A 9,996-nucleotide genomic window follows, 5' to 3' on the forward strand; every position below is an offset into this window, starting at 1 on the left:
CTTAATGTCTATGCAAACATCTGAAGCGCTGTTTGTATGCAACACGCTCATCAGTCTTTATTTCACAAAGCAAGTCAACAGCATAGGTGGAAAGAAAAATACAAAGCCAAAACCTGCACATGCATTGCAATATAAAGTAGCAACAAAGCTGTCTGCTTTAACTACACTAGAAAAAGTGCTTATTGGCCAGGTTTCTGACTAGTAGAACCACAGCTATTAAAAACCGGTTAAGCAAGGTTCTTCCTTCCCTTCGCATGGTTCGAGCAATAATGCTTTCTGCTGACAGACACAAACCGTACATTGTGAGTGAGTAAAAGGCATTGGAGAATAACTTGCTGTGGGATCCTTTTGTTGCAAATGCTTACAAATCAGCTGAAACCAATGACTGTTGTTTGCCGTATTCTCTTTCTGCTATGACTCATAAATATCACTAAGACAGGTTCATGGGACAACCAAGTTGCATGTAAATTAAGCTGAATGATTGCTTTTCCCTGTTTTATTTGTCGTTCCTCTCCCCCCCCCCCCGCCCCACTTCTTATTTAAAAAAATAGAAAAAGTCATTTGGAAACTTGCACTATTCAACAGTTACACCGTGTTCTATCTTTGGACGCCCTAATTTAACACCACATAATAGGGCCGATTAGAATAAATGTCACTTCTTGAATGTAGATACAAAAATAACAGTTGGTAGTCTGGTACATCTTTACTAGCGAGAAACTGGTGGGCAATTGAGCTGACTTATACTAAGCTGATGAAGGGACCTGCGGAAACCCATTGTAAAATGTTGAACTTTTTCTTCTATATATAAACATAATTTTTTTCACCTTGAAGGAACATGATGGGGGCGAAATATGACAGACTTGCTAGTTATAGTAAAGCTTATAAGAAGGAGAAATGGTGTCTTCAGCCTCAGCACCACTTGTGGCTATACGTAAGACACGCACTGTTGTTTTCATGAAGACCAGGGTGGGTGGTGGCTGTTTTATGCCCAGGGTGTGGAGCTTGTCAGTCCTATCTTATGGGATGCTGCTTCAAGGCAAACCAAGGGAGACAATAAGTGCAAGGCACTAGGAGGGGTTTGAAAAAAGGCTGAAGCCAATTTCTCTGACGCCAACAAAGGCGGATGAAACAGATGCTGATTATCCTGATATCGGAGAGAGATGACACTGTTTTTTCAACAGAGGTTCTGGAGGAAGCAAAGATATGAAAAATAAGAATTCCATTTCAATCTTTACATGCTCTGTAAAAATCATAGCTAAATAATTAGATCTCTATGTGCCTTTCCTTCTTATAAGAGGTTGCAAGATTTTACCCATTATGTCAAAAAAAAACCCCATTCTTTCACATAAAAACTAAACAGGAAGTTTACACGAATCAATGGACAAGCCTCTGGAACAAGTGTTTTAGAGCAGATCCCCATTATTCCATCATTTGAGATGCGCGTTGTGGGGAGAGGGTCCTGGGAACATAATTGCGGGGGGAAATGGCTGGGGACAATATAGTTCATCAGACATGTTTTAAAAAAACTTTCTAGCTGTTTCCCTATAGACATTTTTCTCCACTTTTGCTTCCAAACCGACTCTCTGTTTTTTGGAACATCCACACAATGATATCCTCTACTCATCTAATTTGCTGGTTTTCCCCAGCCATGGCATACTGCTTCACAGCCCTGGTTCTTTCCTGAAAGAACGTAGTCCAAGTACATTAGCGTGCTTTCTGGAATAGGAAGGTGTGCATCTTCAAAGGTCCCATCCCATCTTTCCATCATCCTTTCATGGCCACCATGTTTTTCTTGCCATGTCACTGGAGGGCTTTTGGAGGGCTTGTACAAAAATCACTAATTACTGTAGCACTGTAATGTCGTAGTAATTACCAGTTTGGTTTGGTTTTTTTAAGTCCTCCAAAAGCCCTCCAGTGGTACATTGGGGAGAAATGCAGGGGAAACCTCTGCGGATGGAGGAAAGTGCACAGAAAACTCCCAGGTGGATGCACCATTGTTAATGCGAACACCTTTGCATTTGTAGCGGCAAAGAATGCAAAACTGAGAATCCTTACCATGGAAGCAACCATATTCCATAGAAGAATTATACGTTAGAGGTAGATATGCTGGAGTCATATGTGATCAGTGTTTAGACGAGACTAGGCAATAACTCTCAGTGAAGCACAGAAGAATGAGAAATAAGACTGCCACACCTGATCTCCTTGTCCCTGTTGAAGAGTTTCATCTGAAGCAAGAACGAGAGGAAGAGGTGAGCCTGGGTTGCATTTCTTCACAAGTATCTGGCAGCAAGTCCCTCCCTCTTAAAAATGCACCTTACACGTGTGCCCTCATGAAAGAGAACTGCATGCATCGCATTTCCTCCTTGTTAATTTAACCAGTTCAGTCACTCCAATATGAAATGCTTTGTAGCGTGGCAAAGACTTTCACAGTTTTCCCAGCATTTCAACATTTTCCCAAATGAAATGTTGTGACTCAGAAATTGTTTGTGTGTGTGTTTTCCAGACAATTTACAAAGTGAAGGGACACAACCGTTTGCTTTCATCTGTTTCTGTTTCAACCTGTGAGGGTGTGGTCCCCAAAAAGGGTGACTTAGAACTGAATCATCATCGTACACTGACACAGATTCAACAATTATTCCCTAGAACCAGATCTGCAGGCAATCTGACTATTGCTCAGACTGAACAAAGATTTGCCTCGATAGAACCAGTGTGGTGTAGTGGTTAAGAACAGTGGTTTGGAGCGGCCGACTCTGATCTGGAGAACTGGGTTTGATTCCCCACTCCTCCAAATGAGTGGCAGGTGCTAATCTGGTGAGCTGGATTTGTTTCCCCACTTCTACACATGAAGCCAGCTGGGTGACCTTGGGCTAGTCACAGCTCTCTTAGAGCTCTCTCAGCCCCACCTACCTCACAGGGTGTCTGCTGTGGGGAGGGGAAGGGAAGGTGATTGTAAGCCGGTTTGATTCTCCCTTAAGTGGTAGAGAAAATCGGCATATAAAAACCTACTCTTCTTCTTGAGTGCAGTCGTTCAGATCAACCAAACATTACCAATTCATAATACAGTTGATTCTACTGAAGTCAAGACAGCAAATCTGAATGTGGAATCCAAATGCTGCCCTACAGCTGATTGGCACAGAGTCTGCTTTTGTATTGGCTATTTTTTTGTTCAGCCTGTTCATCATAAATTCAGGGCAGCCATGGGCTGAAGAATAAATAAGATGGTGCAAACCTGGTCATCATTTGAACTGGCGTATGCAAAAACCAGCTTTCAATCCCTGTTTACCAAGAAACTACTCTAACCTTCTTTCAGATAACACTTAAACTTACTTGCATTCCATAATCATCTGAAGAAATGGGTGTGTATGACTATCAGAAGCTATCAGAAGCTTGCACAAGTTTATCAGAGCATTGCATACTGGATTATGTTCATTGAGTAACCTTCTCTCCTCCCATTATACCTCCACTCGACGTCAATATCACTTTCCAAAATTGTGTCTTTACTGTGGATTATGTCAGTTTATGTTCAAAGTTACTTTTGCATACATTACTCAGGAAAAAAGTAAGAGGGACAAGTGAATAGGGGAACAAGTACATATTTCTCTACACAGCCAATTAATTTAGCTCACTATTTTTTCTTTAGTATTTTCTTTTCCATATCTTCATCTGGTATAAGCAGCTAGTGCATATATTGTAGAATTCCTGCATGGTAATCATTTCCACACGGGAATGTGTTCAGATTCTGTATGGTTGGACAACATTTGACAATCCTACTTGTATATAGTTCCCTGCACATACACACTGGTGCATGCTCTAACTGCAGCTAACTGTAGTATTTCTCCACACAAAGGAATTCATACAGAGTCTGTGTAGGAGTTTTATCATTTTTGATGCATCCTTATAATAAGCCTGTCATGCCATTTGAAAACCTCACATTAACATCCTCACTTTTTCTTCCAATATAAATCTTCAATTATTATATCCAAGTCTAGCTAGATGTGTTTCTCCCACCTCTGATTGGTAGTATATCATCAGGCATATCCAGTTTCTAAAACAGACTCCATGCCTGTCTGTGATTTAAAAAAATATATGGCTTTAGGGTACAATTATATTTTATTTATTTAATGTGCTCAGTGTTTAATTGACTGCCTCTTTCATATTAAGGTACTGTATGGTAGTGTGTCCAATAGAGGGGCAAAGGATACTTGGAAGATGCTGGAAGCATCCTTAAAGAAGTAAGAATATTTTTTATGTTGAGAGCCAGCGTGGTATAGTGGTTATGAGCAGTGGTTTGGAGTGGTGGAGTCTGATCTGGAGAACCAGGTTTGATTCCCCACTCTTCCACATGAGCGGCGGAGGCTAATCTGGTGAACTGGATTTGTTTCCCCACTCATACACATGAAGCCAGCTGGGTGACCTTGGGCAAGTTACAGCTCTGTTAGAGCTCTCTCAGCTCCACCTACCTCACAGGGTGTCTGTTGTGGGGAAGGGAAGGTGATTGTAACCCGGTTTGAGTCTCCCTTAAGTGGTAGAGAAAGTCAGCATATAAAAACCAACTCTTCTTCATCTTCTTCTTCTTCCATATTAGTAGATAGAACCACGCTATTCAGCCGTCATTGTGCATATGGAATCATTAAAAACCTGGTGGGATCCAGGATTCTCTCAACTGCGTAGATGCAACTACCACATATGATGGTTCAGAATAGCTGTGGGTTGATCTTAATACCCTTGGCTGCAATATTGTTGATGTAGCTGATTTGAAATTATCTTGCCAATATCAACTGTTATAAATGCTTCCTGTCAGAAATACCATGCAAAGTTTTGTCCACACTTCCTTTTTTCCCCTGAGTAATGTATGCAAAAGCAGCTTAGAGCATAAACGGACATAATCCACAGTAAAGACCCAAAAGTGTCCCATGCCTTGGGTTGGATCCAACCATCTTTTCAGCTGCTGAAAAAAGGAAGAGGGGGTCCCTTTTGACCAGCAAAAAGGCTACGCTGGGTACTGTCTCCAAATGCAAGGGCATATATCCTTCACAATGGCCCCTCAGTTACTGTGGGGGAAAACACACTAAACATCTGGCTAGCTCCAACTAACTGCTGCTGTGGGGCAGAAGACATTTTTTATGGGAAGAATTATTTTGGTCTGGAGACCACAAAGTCCCCATTCAACTAACAGTGACTGGGTGTCAATTACACATATAAATAGCCAAAACCAAAGCTAATAAGGACACGCACACAGAGTGAAGGCACTTTGGTACGTCGCATATATATTGGTTTATGTCAGTGAAATCACTAGGGCAAAAGATCAGAACATTTTCCCCTCTTAAAATTCCATTTGAATATCTTCCCTATTCTTGATGAATTACCTCCTTTCTATGGGATTTTTTAAAATTGATGACACACTTACAGAATAGCACTTCGGTGCATGTTTCTAGGGAAGTAATTTTAAATTAGCCCAATAATATGATCACCTTCAATTCTAAAGTATTTCAATTTATATGAAAAATTGTCAGGATTTTTATTTTGAAGTGGGGAGGACAGTGGGTTGTATCCTACCACTCCACTAATTGTGGTGCCTTGTACCAGCCTAACTGTGCATTCCTAAGGAGAGTTACTCCAGTCTAACCTCATTCATTTCAATGGGCTTAGACTGGAGTAACTCTCCTTAAGAATGCACTGTAAGGAGCCTTCTTCCAGTGCAAGAGATCCTTCAGAGAATTCTGCATCAGAGGAAAGTTCCTTGAGCTAGAAGAAGGTGCTGCCATTACTGGCATTAGCAGAGCGACAGGATACAAGCCATTACTTTTAATTCAAGATGCTTCTTTGGGGGTTACCGCACTTTGTATTCCCAGTGATATATGAAGAGTTTAAATTTAGACATGAAAGAATATAGGGAAATTATAGAATTTAAAAAGGGGGAATGGGTTTTAAAAAGTAGAGAAGAACTTAATATCAAAGATTGGTTTGTGTATTATAAATTAAAATATATATTTAATAAAGATAATCAGTTTGGATGTAATAATACCAAATCCAAATTGGAAAAAATATTATTGAAGGGAAATAAAGGATTGATTGGAAGAATATATAAATTATTAATTGAAACTAATTTAGAACAAGAAAGAATTAAATTAGTAATGGTGAAATGGATGAATTGGGATTTAATATTGATTTGGATATTTGGGAAAGTTTATGGAAGAGAGAATTTAAATTCACAATCACGAATGAAATTAGGGAAAATATGTATAAAATGTTTTATAGATGGTATATAACACCAGTGATGATTTCAAAAATGAAAAAAGGGGAGACGGGTTTATGTTGGAAATGTGGAAAAGGGTACATTTATGCACGCATGGTGGACATGTAACAAAATTTAAAGTTTTTGGGAAAAGGTTATCAAGGAAACCAATAATTTAATTAAGGATAGAGTTAAAAGAAAACCGGCATTTTGTTTACTGGGAATCCCACAACATATTTGGATAATAAGGATAGAGTGGTTTGTCAATATAGCTTTGCAGCTGCAAGAATTGTAATTGCAAAAATTTGGAAACAAGTAAATAAACCTTTAATTAATGACTGGAGAGAGAAATTATGGTCTTATATGCGGATGGCCAAATTAACAGAATTCCTATGTGGAAAGGACACGGAAGAATTTAAAAATACATGGTTAAAGGCCACCACATATTGGGATAAACTGGCAAAAATGGATTTTACTAAATTATTTAGTGAGTTATAGAATTTAGATTTTTCTTAATATCTTTATATTTTATGGGTAAATTTTCAAAACTGTCAGACACTTCTGCGGAAGTCGGGTGATGGGTCACGGTTACAGGTGGGTGGTGGGTTTAGGGGGTATCTTATAAGATTATCTAATGGTATAATCAAGATTGTGTTATTGAATTTATATAGATACTCAAAAGAATTTCTTTTTATTTTCTGCTTATATATTTTTTGTTTTGTTTTAGTATATTTTTATTAATATTATTATTGTTGTATTTGTTTATTTTGTTTTCTGTTCTAAAAACTCAATAAAAATAAAAAAATTAAAAAAAGAAAATGTTATAAAAAAAAATAGCTTTAAAAGGGTTTCCGGATACCACGGCTTATAAATGGTTGGAAGGCGGCTTCACAGCTAAAGGGGCCAAACAAAGTGCGAAAGTATTTTTTATAACGTTTTCAAACGCTTAATACATCGCTGGGAACACAAGTGTGGTAACAGCCTCCGTCACAAGCAAACTATACAACAAAAGATCTGAGAAAGTCCATCCCCAACAGTTATTAAAAGTTACCTCGAAAACAAACATTTGAAACATGTGTCTTACAAAAAACACCATTACTCAGATGCAGATGCTATAGAAGCTTGACAAGTCAGCAGGGAAAGTGCTAGTGATGGTTGCTAAGCATTCTTTTTTATGATTCTGATGCATGTTATACCAGAAAAACTCCTGCACCTCATAGTAAACAACGCATTTGGGTGGATCTATTCTAGGCTATGCATATGCCCTCAGTTCAAAGTGCTGAACTCGTTATGCTTCTCTCGTCGTGTTTCTGAAACACCAGAGTGCTCCCACGTGGCATGCCTATATCTTCAACACCCTTAAAACATGACAGATAACACTGAAAGGACTGGCTCGAGTTTTTGATTAATCCTTTTAAAGGATATTGCTGCAGATATGCTGAGGTCGTACAGGTAGCTCGGCAGTGCTTGTATCTTCTCCAGAGGTTCTCTTTTTAACCCCTGCTATGTTACCTTTTAGAGCATTGGGCAAACAGGGAGACATCACAAAATCTCAGAACTATAATTGCATTAATCCAGAAGCACAAGTAATGCTCCAGATTATACTTTTACTACATACAGGAAGCAGATCAGCGTTCAAACCTACTTGAAGGATTGCAATGAACAAGAACATCCTTTCGCATGGTATAACTCTCAGAGCGTCCACAGGGGAGCCTTGTGTACATTTTTCTCCATCAGCTGCCATTTCCCCTCCATTTTCCTCTCACAATACCATTGGAAGACTTTTTGAGGTCTTAAATCATTAATTGCTAACAATCTATTGCCATGATCTACTTGTTCCTCAGAATTCCCAGCTTTTGTTTTGTTAATTATTTTTACATATCTGCAATGAAAACAGATAGAGACTTCTTTTTAAAAAAATGAAAGCTAGGAATTCAGAGGAATGAGGAGATGGTGGCAATAGACCATTATAATGTTTACTTCTTTTATTTATTCAAATCTCTGAGTTAGAAGTGACCACCAGGGTCATCTAGTCCAACCCACTACTAACATAGGAACTATGATTATAGTATCCCTGAAAAATAGGTATTCAATCAATACTTTATTGTGCTATAATGCAAAAACAATTGCCAGTTTTTTTTTAATAGTCTGGGGCAAGGAAAATGGTGCCCATGTTACCCAGGGCCTTCTAACCTGAGTACCTTCCCATCCAGACAGCTTTCTATTGTGCTTGGGCTGCATTCTTTCTGGAAAGTTTTGTACCAAACCAGTGTGGTGTAGGGGTTAAGAGCAGTGGACTCTTAATCTGTAGAACCATGTTTGTTTCCCCACTACTCTACATGAAGCCTGCTGGGTGACCTTGGGCTAGTCACAGTTCTCTCCGAACTCTCTCAGCCCCATTTACCTTACAAGGTGTCTGTTGTGGGGAGAGGAAGGGAAGGTGATTGTAAGATGGTTTGAGACTGCTTAAAGGTAGAGAAAATCGGGGCATAAAAACCAACTCTTCTTCATATATCAATAATGGGGAAAACCTGGACAGTGGAAAATTAAAGGACAATGTCATGTGGATGCTCCAATAAAAATCTACTGTGGTTTGGAAGCCAAAGCAGAAAAAAACCACTGTGTGGATGCAGCCTCCATGTATATATTAGAAAACCTGCAAGAGATTGCCAGACTGGAATGAATATATATATTCATTCATTTCTGTTATCATTTTGTTATCATTTCTGCATCTGCCACCAGAAAATTCCATTGTGAGAAACTTCGGCAAACGTACTTGGTGAATCATTGTTTTCTATGTTTATTCTGAGTTCACATGCCGTCATCTCGTTTGAGATGGTGATTAGATACGCTGCAGTTGTTTTAAACTGGTTAAGTCTTGGGCCAAAAAAGTTGTCTTCAGTTATGTGCTTCTGAACAAAGCCTCTTCAATATATTGCTTGATAATAATGGGTGTCATAAACAGGCAAGTGATAGATAACATAAGATTCAAGCTCATGTGAAAAGTCATGTGGATAATGGGAGTGGGCAGTAGTCCGCTGGCTCTCAAGACATCAAATAGTCAGCATTAGATGCATTCAAGAAGTTTGGATGAATGGATGCAAAACTTTGGCGAAATGATCCCAATGGAAACCTGGGAACAATTGTGGACGACGGGAATTAAATTTTCTTCTTCACAAGCAATAAGGGAAAATTGGTATAAAATGTTTTATAGATGGTATCTTTCACCGAAAGATCTTCAAAAGATGCTTAAGACAAATCAAGCAAATTGTTGGAAATGTTCTGAAATGGAAGGGACTTTCTTTCATCAGTGGTGGACATGTAAAAAGAGCCAACAGTTTTGGAGGAGTATACATAAAGCGATTCAAGACATTCTTCAAGTGCATTTCGATTTGAATCCTAAATTTATGGTATTGGGTATTATTCCCCCACAAGTGAGCCCAATTCAAAGAGAACTCTTCCAATATGCAACCGCCGTGGCCAGAATCTTATATGCAACGTACTGGAAAAAACCCAGAATACCAACAACAAACGAGTGGATTTACAAACTATCTGACTTCGTTTCGATGTCAAAACTAACTTGCCTGCTTAAAAAACAACCTTTAGATGATTTTCGGTGTAAATGGCAACCATTATACAATAAATATGCCTCACCAATGAACCTAGCTAATAGTATTTAGTATATTAACCCAATACACAAGCTTTAGTATTAATACTGCTACTAAAGATGCTTTCATTATCTGCTTATGAAATGTCTATAA

Source organism: Euleptes europaea, chromosome 4, assembly GCF_029931775.1.
Source record: "Euleptes europaea isolate rEulEur1 chromosome 4, rEulEur1.hap1, whole genome shotgun sequence".
Classification (NCBI taxonomy): Eukaryota; Metazoa; Chordata; class Lepidosauria; order Squamata; family Sphaerodactylidae; genus Euleptes; species Euleptes europaea.